Here is an 11515-nt window from a genome sequence, read left to right as displayed (position 1 = left end):
TTCCTTGTGTTGACGGGGTCAGGTCTTCATCCCTTATGCCTAGCATCCTCGCAGTTCTAAGTGGACAGACGTTAATGGCTGATCCATTGTCTACAAGTCATAGGGACATTCATTCTCTTGCAAACTACTGTGAGGATTACTGCCTTATAGCGTTTGTCACCTTTTGGGGCAAATCCTTGTAAGAAAAGGTGATCAAATTGATGGGACTAGGTAGATCACTCGTGAGGAGGTTAGCCAACCCCTCAGGAGTGGTGTCGGAATTTATCCCTATTTTTTCCAAGGCATTCATTACAGCCAACCTATGTTCTCGGGATGTCGCCAGAAGTTTCCATACGTTCATTTCAACTTTTGTTTTCTTGAATTGTTAGACGATATCATTATCTTCAATGATAGTCATGGGAACTTGATGTGTGGTTGGCATGGGTTGTGTTGAAACGGGAGGTTGCATTCTCCAGGATCTCGTGAGGACGTCTATTGTTGAATCTTCTTCAACCTAAAAGTCATCCATTGCATATGACACCGAAGGTGGAGGTCTTACCATGTCTTTTAAGTAGACGTCTTCTTCATCACTATCCCAAACTCCATTAGTACTTGTATCCTCTTCTTGTGGAACTTGGACAAGCTTCTTTTTATCAATCATTTTCTGATTTAAATCCTTTAATTTAAAACAGTTTTCGATAGTGTGACCCCCTGATTGATGATACTGACAGTAATATCTATCTGTCATTTTCAATGATTCAAATAGTCTCGGTTCGAGAGGTTTGATCTCGCCACTCTCGGAGAGTATTTCGAACATTTGTATATATGGGATCCCAATTGGAGTGTAAAGTCTATTACTCTTCTTGGGTTTTTCGGTGACTTGTAAAGGAAAACGTGTCGCTTCGTAAGTCGTTCCCATGGGTGTGAACTCTCTCTTAGGCTCATTTTTTGGGTGTGGAACCTCGTCATATTTCTTCTGAAGTTTCTTTATAGCCTTGAGAGTTTCACGTAGCAAATGCGATCCTTCCATCATAGACAGTGTGAGAGATTGCATGTCCTCTTTTCTTGCTGGTTCTAGAAGATTATCCATGGCGTCGAAAAAGATCTCCTCCTCTTCTTCAATGGCATGGATTTCTTTAATAGGTTTGATGAGAGACGAGGGGTCAATCTCGTTTTCCTCATCAGAGATAGCCAAAGAATGAGAGAGAGGCGCATTATCAATACTTGGCTTCTTACTGGCAGGGGGCAATGGCAGCTTGTTGTTGTCGATTAAGTCTTGGATAGCTTCTTTAAGCTTCCAACAGTTCTCGGTAACATGGCCCCTACCTTGGTGATACTTGCAGTGTGCATTGGGGTTCCAGTTAGCCGACCTCTTTTCGACTGGCGGGTCCCCAAATGGTCCAATAGGAGTTATAAGACCTTGTGCATTTAGTCGGTCAAATGCGGTGTCATAACTCATGCCAATAGAAGTAAAGTTCCTCCTAAATCGTTTCTTTTGTCCTTGATTATTCATAGCAAGGACTTCACCTAGGTTAAAAGTGCTAACATTGTTTGATTGGGTGGTTTGGAAGAAGAAGGATTGTCGTTCTTCTTGCCTTTCCAGCCACTGTTAGAGTTATTGTTGGCAGCTTTCAACTTAGCCAGGTCGTCTTCAATACTGATTCCAATGTCGTATACGGCCTTGAAGGTATGGAGATTATTTTGATACTTGAGATGCTTGGAGTATTTTTCTTGAAGGTTTTTGATGAATAACCTTATAAACTCTTTTTCACTTGGCACCTCAGTCATCTTAGTTGAGGTTTCTCTCCATTTGTTAAAGAAGGAGGTGAAGCCTTCGTTCTCCTTCTGCTTGAGGATTTCAAGTTCCCTATGGTCAGTCTCAACTTGAATGTTGCATTTGTATCTATCAACGAAAGCGTTTGCTATGGACTCCCAGGTGGTGGTTTTTCTTTTTCGAGAGAAAAGAACCATTGCTGGCAAACGGTCTCGAGAGATAGTGAGAACAGAGAGGGGAAATCTTCTTGTCGATACCCTTAATACTCATTATTGTCTCGAAGGCTCTTAAATGAAAATAAGGGTTATCGGTTGCTTTGAATTTTGGGATGTCGTTGGCATTGAACTTCAGCAGAAGAAGATCTTTTTCCACCGAGACCCCTTGTGAACTAATCCCTTAAAACTTGTAGCCGCTAGATAGCTTTCTTAGACTCTCTTGCATGAGGTCCATCTGTTGTTGTTTCACGGGATCATCGATCTTGAGGGTTATGAGCTTTAGTGCCTCAGTCACGGTAACCAGTTAGTTCCTGAGCTCATTGACTTCTTCTTGTGTTGCCATTACTGTCCTAGCTTTCCTCTTACGAGCAATGGGTTTTTAAAAAAGTTGGACTTGTACGAAAAGGTTGTCTTTGATTAACTGCCCTTCCTTTCTTGACCACGAGCTGTAATTTAAACCATTTGTGTTTTAATTACTTGACTCAAATCGACCTTGACTTTATGGTTTTAAAGAGGAAAAATAGAAAAAATAGGTGCATATTTTTGGCAAGAATAATGTATATATTTTTAGGAACCAAGTATGGTATTAAAATTGGAGGATTAATATCTGACTTACTCCCCTAAAACAAATGACGGAAAAAAAAACGCGCATACAAGACTCTCTTAGACATGGTCAAAGTATGTGTATTGGTGTGTGCGTTGAGTGTAAGTGACATGCTTGGACTCTTGTGTAAGACCATGGGACTTGGTACCTAGACTTAGTTAATGACTTAAAAAGGTATTATTAACAATTAACCGAATTACTTAGCAAACTGGTTGATTAGACACAAAGTGATGACTCGATCAATAATCCAAACTGTCGTCAAAACGACAGGACTGGCGCCTGTCTTTGCAGTGTAGCGCCAGACGAAAGAGCTGTCGCCAAGTGCCACACTCCACAGAGTGGCGCTAGAGTTCAGACTTTGGTGCCATTGCTTGAACTTTGATCTAAGACTATTTTTGGTATTATTAATCAACAGGGGAATGCCTAAATACGTACTAGGTCAATTCTCGCTAAAATATTAGACTTTATTTACTCAAATTAATTAATTAATTAATTAATTAATTAATTAATTAATGAGGCAAAATTATTTTAGTCATTAATTTATTTAATCTTAGCACAAGTCAAACAAACGGTTAAGAAAAACATATACCATATGTACAACAAATAATGCACAATTAGTCAAGTAGGCACAACATGATGCAATGAGTTTGCAACCTAACCATGGCTCTAGTTCTCCAAAGTTCGGGATATGGGTTAGTCAATAGAGGGTCCATGGTTAATTGTTCGAATGCACCGCGCGGAAGCTTAACCGTAAAGGGTTGGCACGAGTGGATGGGACACCGCGAGTTTTAGAAAAAAAACTCACTTCCATGGTTTGGTAAATTCAACATTCTCGGACGTACCCTTTGTTGCTCAGAGCGTTCAATCAGGTAGATGGAGCATGAATTCCCAGGGGGTTATTTCCATATGTAGAAAAAATATGGGTTTCAGAAAAATGAGAAAAACTCAATCAGGAAGTAGGATCGAGCAAACAATGCTAAAAACTGGTCAAAATTAGAATGCATATTTCTGGCTCGGTGTTCCAAGAACTTGGCGCCAGCAAACAGAGGCCAGCGCCACAATTTGGCTTTAACGCCTGGCGACAGTAGCTGTCGCCTGGCGCTAAAGTCAAATAATTGGCGCTAGAATTTGTTCCCTGGCGCTAGTTCCTACATGCCTCAGCAGCTTTCTGTGCTCGATAAAATTTTCCAGTTTCGCGCAACATTATTTCGATTCTAGTTGTGAAAGATATTCCTCAAATTTCCTACGTGTAAAAATCCTATGCTTTAACTCATTGCGGATGGTCTTTCCAATGAGATCTTTTTTATGCATATGACAATAATGTTAATCAAAATTACGCACATGAAATACTTAGAACTTTTCGAGTCTCATCCACTCATTCTAAATCATTGCCAAAATAAATTGAGGAATTAAAATAGAAATCCTCCCCAGTGGAGTCACCAAAAACTGTAGGGAATATTTCAAGCGTTATCCCTAGCTTGAACCCCACTGTGATCATACAATAAAGTACGGTGGCGTCCAAAGGGAAAGAAGATAGAGCAAAAGAGTCGCCAACAAGTTTTTTAGGAACTTGTAAACCGTTCACGAGGTGAAGGTTACACCCCTTAACGATCCAAGAGATCGCCAACTCCATAAGGTCTTAAACCAAATAGGGTTCGGGGATGAAGGTACAAATCCAACCTAAAAGAGATTGAACCTACCCTAATAATAGGCCTGTACTTTATTCTTATCGTATTCATGGCGCTTTCTGACTAACATGCAATCAATAGGTTTACCCTAAACCTGTTTAATCTATGTTGGTTGAATTTAATGCACAAATAAAAATATTATTGGCGATCACTTGAATTATAATCAAATTTAACCCTTAACAAGATTATTATTATTAATTATCTTATTAAGCGTGATTACAAGTACAAATTCCCTTTAAACATACATAAAAGGCGTGATCAAGCAATAAAAATAAAATATCAAGCAACATAATCATAATAACAATAATAATATATAATTAAAATAAGCATGTTAAAGCATAAGAATAGAAAGATCCTAGGAATGATACTAACAAGATTAATAACAAGCCCTAGCATGTCACTAAACTTAAAAAATCAAAGCTTTAACCCTAACATGATACTAACAATCATAAATACTGGGAAGAACATAGGAAGCATCATACTTTTAATCATACTTGATATTAAAGTTACCCTAGACATGATACTAGGAATCAAAATAACAATCTAAGCATGATTTCTACATAATAATATCAATTAAAATCACTAAAGTACTTACTTGGATGACTCGTACCTCTTTCTAATGACAAAATACACGCGTTAGTAACTTCAAGGAAAATAATAAAACAACAAATAATTAAATAAAATATTTTAAAGAGAGATTTGGGACCAAACCCTCAGAAATTAAACCTTTCACATGTAGGGCGAAGGCAACTTCGAATATGGCTAGGTATATCTAAGTCTTGCGAATACGGAATTTTGTATTTGAGAAAAAGGCTAGTTTAGAAAAGAGAGAGAGAGATAATAATCAAGAAAATCTTGATGAGAGTTGGTGAATGAAAACGGAGTTTTTAGAAGACTATTTATATAGAAAATCAGCCAAAAAGATAAAAAAATCAAAAACAGAGTTCTTACGCGTAAAACGAGGTTAGCGCCAGGCTCCAAGCTTAGTGTCAGGCGCTAATGCTGGCGTTTGGCGCTAACTTAATTTTTGACGCGTTTTCTAAAATCAGATAGAAATTTTCGTGCAGAAGGATAAAATCGTATTTTCCTCAAAAACATTCTTTTATTCTGATTAAAACTCTAAAAAAAGTCAACAAAAGTCAATTTATCAATGCTAATTGAATTAGCAATGAAAAGAACCTTCTATAAGAATCTAGAAGACTGAAACTATTCCTAATTGCATTAGGAATGATAAATCTATATTAGGCCCTCCTCTAGATCATTGGTCCGCATATAAGGCTCAAACCGGGCCCAGTTCAGTAATTTGGCCATAACTTCCTCAATATTCATCGGAATTGGGCTTATAATATATCGTTGGAAAGCTCGTTTCAAGCCCCATCCAACTACACTACTATTGGACCCATTTTATGGACCAACCAAACTGGATTGGCTGTTTTCTTAAAATAGGTTTTCAAAAACAGAGAGAGGAGAAAAGAAATTAAAACTATTCGCAACACTAAACTTTCCACACTTTCACTTCATTCGATTATGATTCGACGTGAAAGGTACTCATCACTGGGTTTGGTTTTGGGGAGACACAAATGGGTGTCTACAGCAGTGTAAGCTGAATGCTGATCCTCAGAATTTGGCCTTGATACAGAATGAGAGTGAAGCCAGGGAGAAGTTCCCGACTACACATATTGCAAAACTGCAATTCCTGAAAAAGAAAGCTAAGCTACATTGGATGAAAGAAGGAGATGTGAATTCTGCCTATTTTCATGCCTGTATTAGGAAAAGAAGGCTGCATAATAATGTGTACAGCATTCAGAATGAGGATGGTGAGGTCATTCAAGATCCTGACAAGATTGCAGATGCTTTTATTGGGTTCTATAAAGCCTTATTAGGCACTAGTAGTACCCCTTTTAGACAGATTCATCAAGCTGTTATTGATGTAGGACCTGTTTTGGATGCAGAGCAACAAGCTAGACTTTGTAGGGGTTTTACTAAAGAGGATGTCAGAAGTGTTGTTTGGAGTATTGAGGAAGATAAAGCTCCTGGCCCTGATGAGTTATCTAGCAAGTTTTTCAAGAATGCTTGGGAAATTGTGAAGAGTGAGGTGTGTAAGGCAGTTCTGGGGTTTTTTAAGCATGGTCAATTGCTGAAGCAGGTGAATGCAACTACTCTTACTCTAGTGCCTTAAGTGGATAATTCCACTAAGGTGACTCAATTTAGGCATTTGCTTGTTGTAATGTGTTGTACAAGGTTATTTCTAAAATGTTGTGTGAGAGATTCAAAGAGGTGTTGCCTGGTTTGATTAGTGAGAATCAAAGTGTCTTTATTGCTGGAAGATCTATTTTAGATAACATTCTTGTTTGCCAGGACATGTTAAAAGAGTATAATAATAAGACAAGAACTCCTAGATGCACTGTCAAGGTGGATTTGAGGAAAGCTTATGATTCTGTGCATTAGTCCTTTATCCATGATATGTTGCAGGCTTTGAAATTCCCAGATAGATTCATTTCTTGGGTCATGGAGTGTGTTACTTCCCCCCTCCTTTTCTCTTATGATCAATGGTGGGTTGAATGGTTTTTTTTAAAGGAAAGAAGGGGATTAGACAAGGTGATCATATGTCTCCCCTAGTCTTTGTAGTTGTGATGGAATATCTGTCAAGGTTGATGAATAAGGTGGGAGCAAAGAAAGGGTTCAGATTTCATCATAGATACAAATCTTTGAAATTAAATCATTTAATATTTGCTGATAATTTGATGTTGTTTTCCTATGCTGATAGGAAGTCTGTCTCTCTTTTAACTAGGGCTCTTAAGGCTTTTGAGGGCTGTTCTGGTTTACAGGATAATACTGATAAGTCTCCTATCTACTTTGGTAGTGTTGCAGCCTGAAATGCAGCATGAGATTATGCATGATTCTGGCTTTATTCTAGGAGAAACCCCTTTCAAATATCTTGGCATTATTTTAAATGCTAAGTATTTGAGAGTTTCTAATTTTCAATGCTATCATAGATAAAATGCTAGCTAGGATTACTTGTTGGTCTAGCAGAAATTTGTCTTATGCTGCAAGAGTAGTGTTGGTGAACTCTGTCTTGATTAGCCTGCACACTTACTGGGCTCAGTGTGTGCTTTTACCTAATTCAGTCATTTTGAGGATCAATCAACTCTTCAGAGCTTTTCTATTCTGTCTAAGGCACCTCCTCTTGCTTGGGATTGGGTGTGTAAGAACAAATCTGCTAGTGGCTTAGGGACCAGGGACTGTGGTATGTGGAATAGGGTTGCTTTGGGAAAATATGTGCGGAAGATTGCTACAAAAAGAGGATTCACTTTGGGTAAAATGGGTTCATGCTGTGTACATTAAAGGACGGGACTGGTGGGCTTATAGTCCTAAGAGATTTGCATGTTGGGCTTGGAGAAGACTTTGTGTGATTAAGGATCAACTAAGAGAAGGCTTTGAACAGAATAGATGGCTTGGTTGCACTTATAAGATCTCTTATTCCTATAAATGGTTGCAGGGAACTGACACAAAGATGGATATGTGTAAATGGGGTGTATGGAACAAGTTCAATATTCCCAAGCATTCTTTTATTTTATGGCTTGCTATGCATGATAGACTTAGAATAGGGGAAAAGCTTATGAAGTATAATGCTTGTGATGAAGACAAGTGTTTGTTGTGTGGTGATGAAGTTGAAAATAGACATCATTTGTTTTTCAGTTGCAGATATAGCCAAGAGTGTGTGCTAAGGATTACACATTGGCTTCAAATTCTAGTTCAGAATTTCAGCATTGATGTGGTTTAGAAGAATTGGCTAAGACAAATCAAAGATACTGTGAAGCAGAAGACTGTTCTGGCAATTCTAGCAGCTGTTGTGTATCACATTTGGTTTGCTAGAAATACTGCGTTTTGGCAGAATGTTGTTATTCACCCTTCCAAGCTATGTAAAGTTATTGGTAAAGTTAGCATGGATAGAGCCAAACAGCTTATTAACAAGAAATGGAGCAGATTGCATTACAAATGGATACAGGAATTGTGCAGCAGCATACCAAATTAGGTGTTTTATTTTTGTTTTTTGTCTTGTTTTCCCTTTTCAGTTGCTGGATGTGTCCTTCCTAGAAGGCAGCAGACTGCTTCTGTTAAGGCTGCTCTTCTCTCTCTAAGTTGAACCCTTCATAGAAGGTGGCAACTTAGGGGTTAAGAGCTTGGGGTGTGGGTGGCTTTTTAGGGTCTTGTGTAGTTTTGGAGATGCCTGTTTTGACAGGCTTGTAACTCTTGTACATTTTGTACAATTTTGTTTTTATAGTAATATACTTGCTTACTTACCAAAAAAAAAAAAAGAACATTAAAACAAGTTTTTTTTTCTTTTGCTCTTTTTTTCTTTTCATTCCACATTGGAATTTTTTCAACTTTTGAACACCTTTTTCAATTTCTCTAATCCAGAAATAAGAATAACAAATAACTTCTCAAATTCACCCAAATTGTGCAAATAAATAAGCATACTATAAACTCCCTCACCTCACTAAATATTAGCTCCCCCAAGCCAAGCATGAGACTAGTAACCAATGGGGCTAAAATAGGCTTGTAATGTGGCTAAATAAACAATAAAAAGTCAAGGTAACAACATAGGTAGCAAGAAGGGAACAAACGTATCTAAGTTCATCTTAAGGCTACCTAAAAGAACAAATGCCTTCATCCTACTCAATGTGCATAATAACGATTCATACAATCATTACTCAATGTTAAAAACCAATATTCAAATTCATTGACATACCAGGAACTAACACACAATTCCTAACTAAATCAACTAGTAAAGCACTATATTCACAAGTAGTTGGGAAAAATTGACGCATGTTAAGAAATCAAGGCAATCAAACATAAAATCATGATAAACTAATCCACAATATTTATCATAAATAAACTAATACTCAAAACCATTTCTAACAATTTTTCATCAAAGGGCACAGGAAATCATGATTTATTATTCATTGGAACGTTTTATTGATTTTTTTCTTTTTTTTAAAGCAATTAAAACTAACCTAGAAGCAATAAATCTAAACTAATAAAGCAATAAAATCTAGACTATAAAATCATTAAAAACTAATCTAAGCACACCAAAAAAAAGAGGGAAAGAAAGAGTACCTATATATACAAGAAATTCCCCCGAAGCTAAATTAGACATTGTCCTTATTGGCTTAAAGGGAAGCTAGTAACCTAAGTGAATACCTCTCATCATCAAACTCTTATCCACCACCATCCCAAACATTGTAATTCATCACCTTTGTACAATTTTGGACAAAAAAAGAAACAAAGTGTTAGTAAAAAAAGAGGCAAAAATGAGTTATGTTCACTATTTTGCTCATAAATTTTTTATACAAATGATAATTCAGTGATTCCATTTGCATTAGAAAGTAGACTTTAAGAGCTTTCCAACGATAGGCCACATGCCAAAAACCGATAAGAAACAAGAAAGTTATGACCTGTCGAAGTTGATGAATTTTGCTGACACATACCCGCGCCCGACCGGGCGAGCGTGGCCCAAGTCCCAAGTCCGACCAGCTGTCTTCGTGCTACTTAATGCTCGAAATTTCTTATTGCACTCAATTTTCTTCGTTTTTTCCCTTGATTGAGCAAATATCACTCGATCAGGTGGAACTTTCACTACGGGCTCAAACTCTACAACTTGTTTCTCAATCTCCACTTGTTCATCTTCAAACCCGAGCCCTACACAATTTAGAGCTCTTTCTGTAGAATCCACTTCATCGTTCCAAGTACTAGTTTTTCCTGCGGAAGATGCGACACAAGATACCGCTCCAAGGGATCTCTAACGGGAGCTTGAGGCTTATTAGAAAAATTATTTACATCAACCACACTAACACTATAACACTGTTCCTCTAACATGGGACTTTTAGGGACATTATTTAGATTAAAAGTAATATTATCATCCCCTACACATAATTTAAGTTTACCACTTTTCACATCTATTATTGTCGATGCAATATTAAGTAATGGTCTACCTAAAATAATCAGAATTTGCAAATCTTCCTCCATATTAAGAACAACAAAATAACATGTATATAAATTTATCTACTCTAGCCGGAACATCCTCTAAAACACCTATAGGGTATTTTACAGAACGATCGACCATTTGCAGAGTAATATTGGTAGCTTTTAATTTACCCATAATTAATTTAGAGCTCACAAATAATGGCATAACACTTACACTAGCACCCAAATCACATAAAGCTTTATCAATCATTAGATTACCAATATGACATGGAATAGAAAACTACTCAGATCTTTTAGTTTAGGTGGAGATTATTCTCTAATATAACACTACATTCCTCAGTAAAAGCAATTGTTTCTACCTCACTAATAGATCTCTTTATAGTCAAAATTTCTTTCATAAATTTAGAATATGCAGGAACTTGAGTAATTAATTCTGTGAAAGGATGTTACCTGCAAATTTTTACAACCTTTAGAAACTTACCATATTTCTTATCCAACTTACTCTTTAAATGTCTATTAGGGAATGGAAGTTTGATGGCAAGACCCTACACATCTCCACTCTTATCCTGAGGTTTACTCTACAAAGAATTATTAGAATCGTTAATTTACCCTGCAGGGCTGGTAACAACATTGTTTGGTTTAACAGAATCAAGATTAGCAATTTTTATTGTAACAAGTTCATCATATTTGGGCATCGAAACCCATCATAGTGTGAACCACTCCTCAGGATAATTGCATTTGCGTATTTTGTTGTTTGTATTGGATGTGATGGTAGGGCTCCCTATTGGCGATTTTGTAGAGTAGAGGAAAGTTGCGCAATCTGAGTATCTATCATTCTATATGTGCTATTAATGAGTCAATTGGTGCATCTCTACTCTGCATCTTCTTTTGCATATTGGCTAACATCGTTTTGATTTCTAATAGGCTAGAATCAGATGAGGAGTAACAACCCATTGTGATCTCTTATGTGGAGGTTGGTAGTACCTCTTATGTGGTTGTTGTACCTGTGGTGGAGGGTCAAACAAATTCATACTATTGTACGACATATTTTGGTTATTTTTCAACCCTACATTGTAGGTGTTAAAGTATGGACTAATTTGCTTATAGGTTTGAAAAGCATTAATCTTCTCAAGTGAAATCCTACATCCCTGTGCCCAATGACCTACAAGACCACAATTTTCACAAAATATTGCAGAGTTAGTATCAATAGCAGAAACATTAGCAATGTAAGATGAATTAGAATTATTAATATTGTCTAGTTTTTGGC

This window comes from Chenopodium quinoa, unplaced genomic scaffold (assembly GCF_001683475.1).
Source record: "Chenopodium quinoa cultivar QQ74 unplaced genomic scaffold, ASM168347v1, whole genome shotgun sequence".
Lineage (NCBI taxonomy): Eukaryota > Viridiplantae > Streptophyta > Magnoliopsida > Caryophyllales > Amaranthaceae > Chenopodium > Chenopodium quinoa.
The sequence above is the reverse complement of the archived record's forward strand: the minus strand, read 5'-3'. Positions refer to the sequence as shown.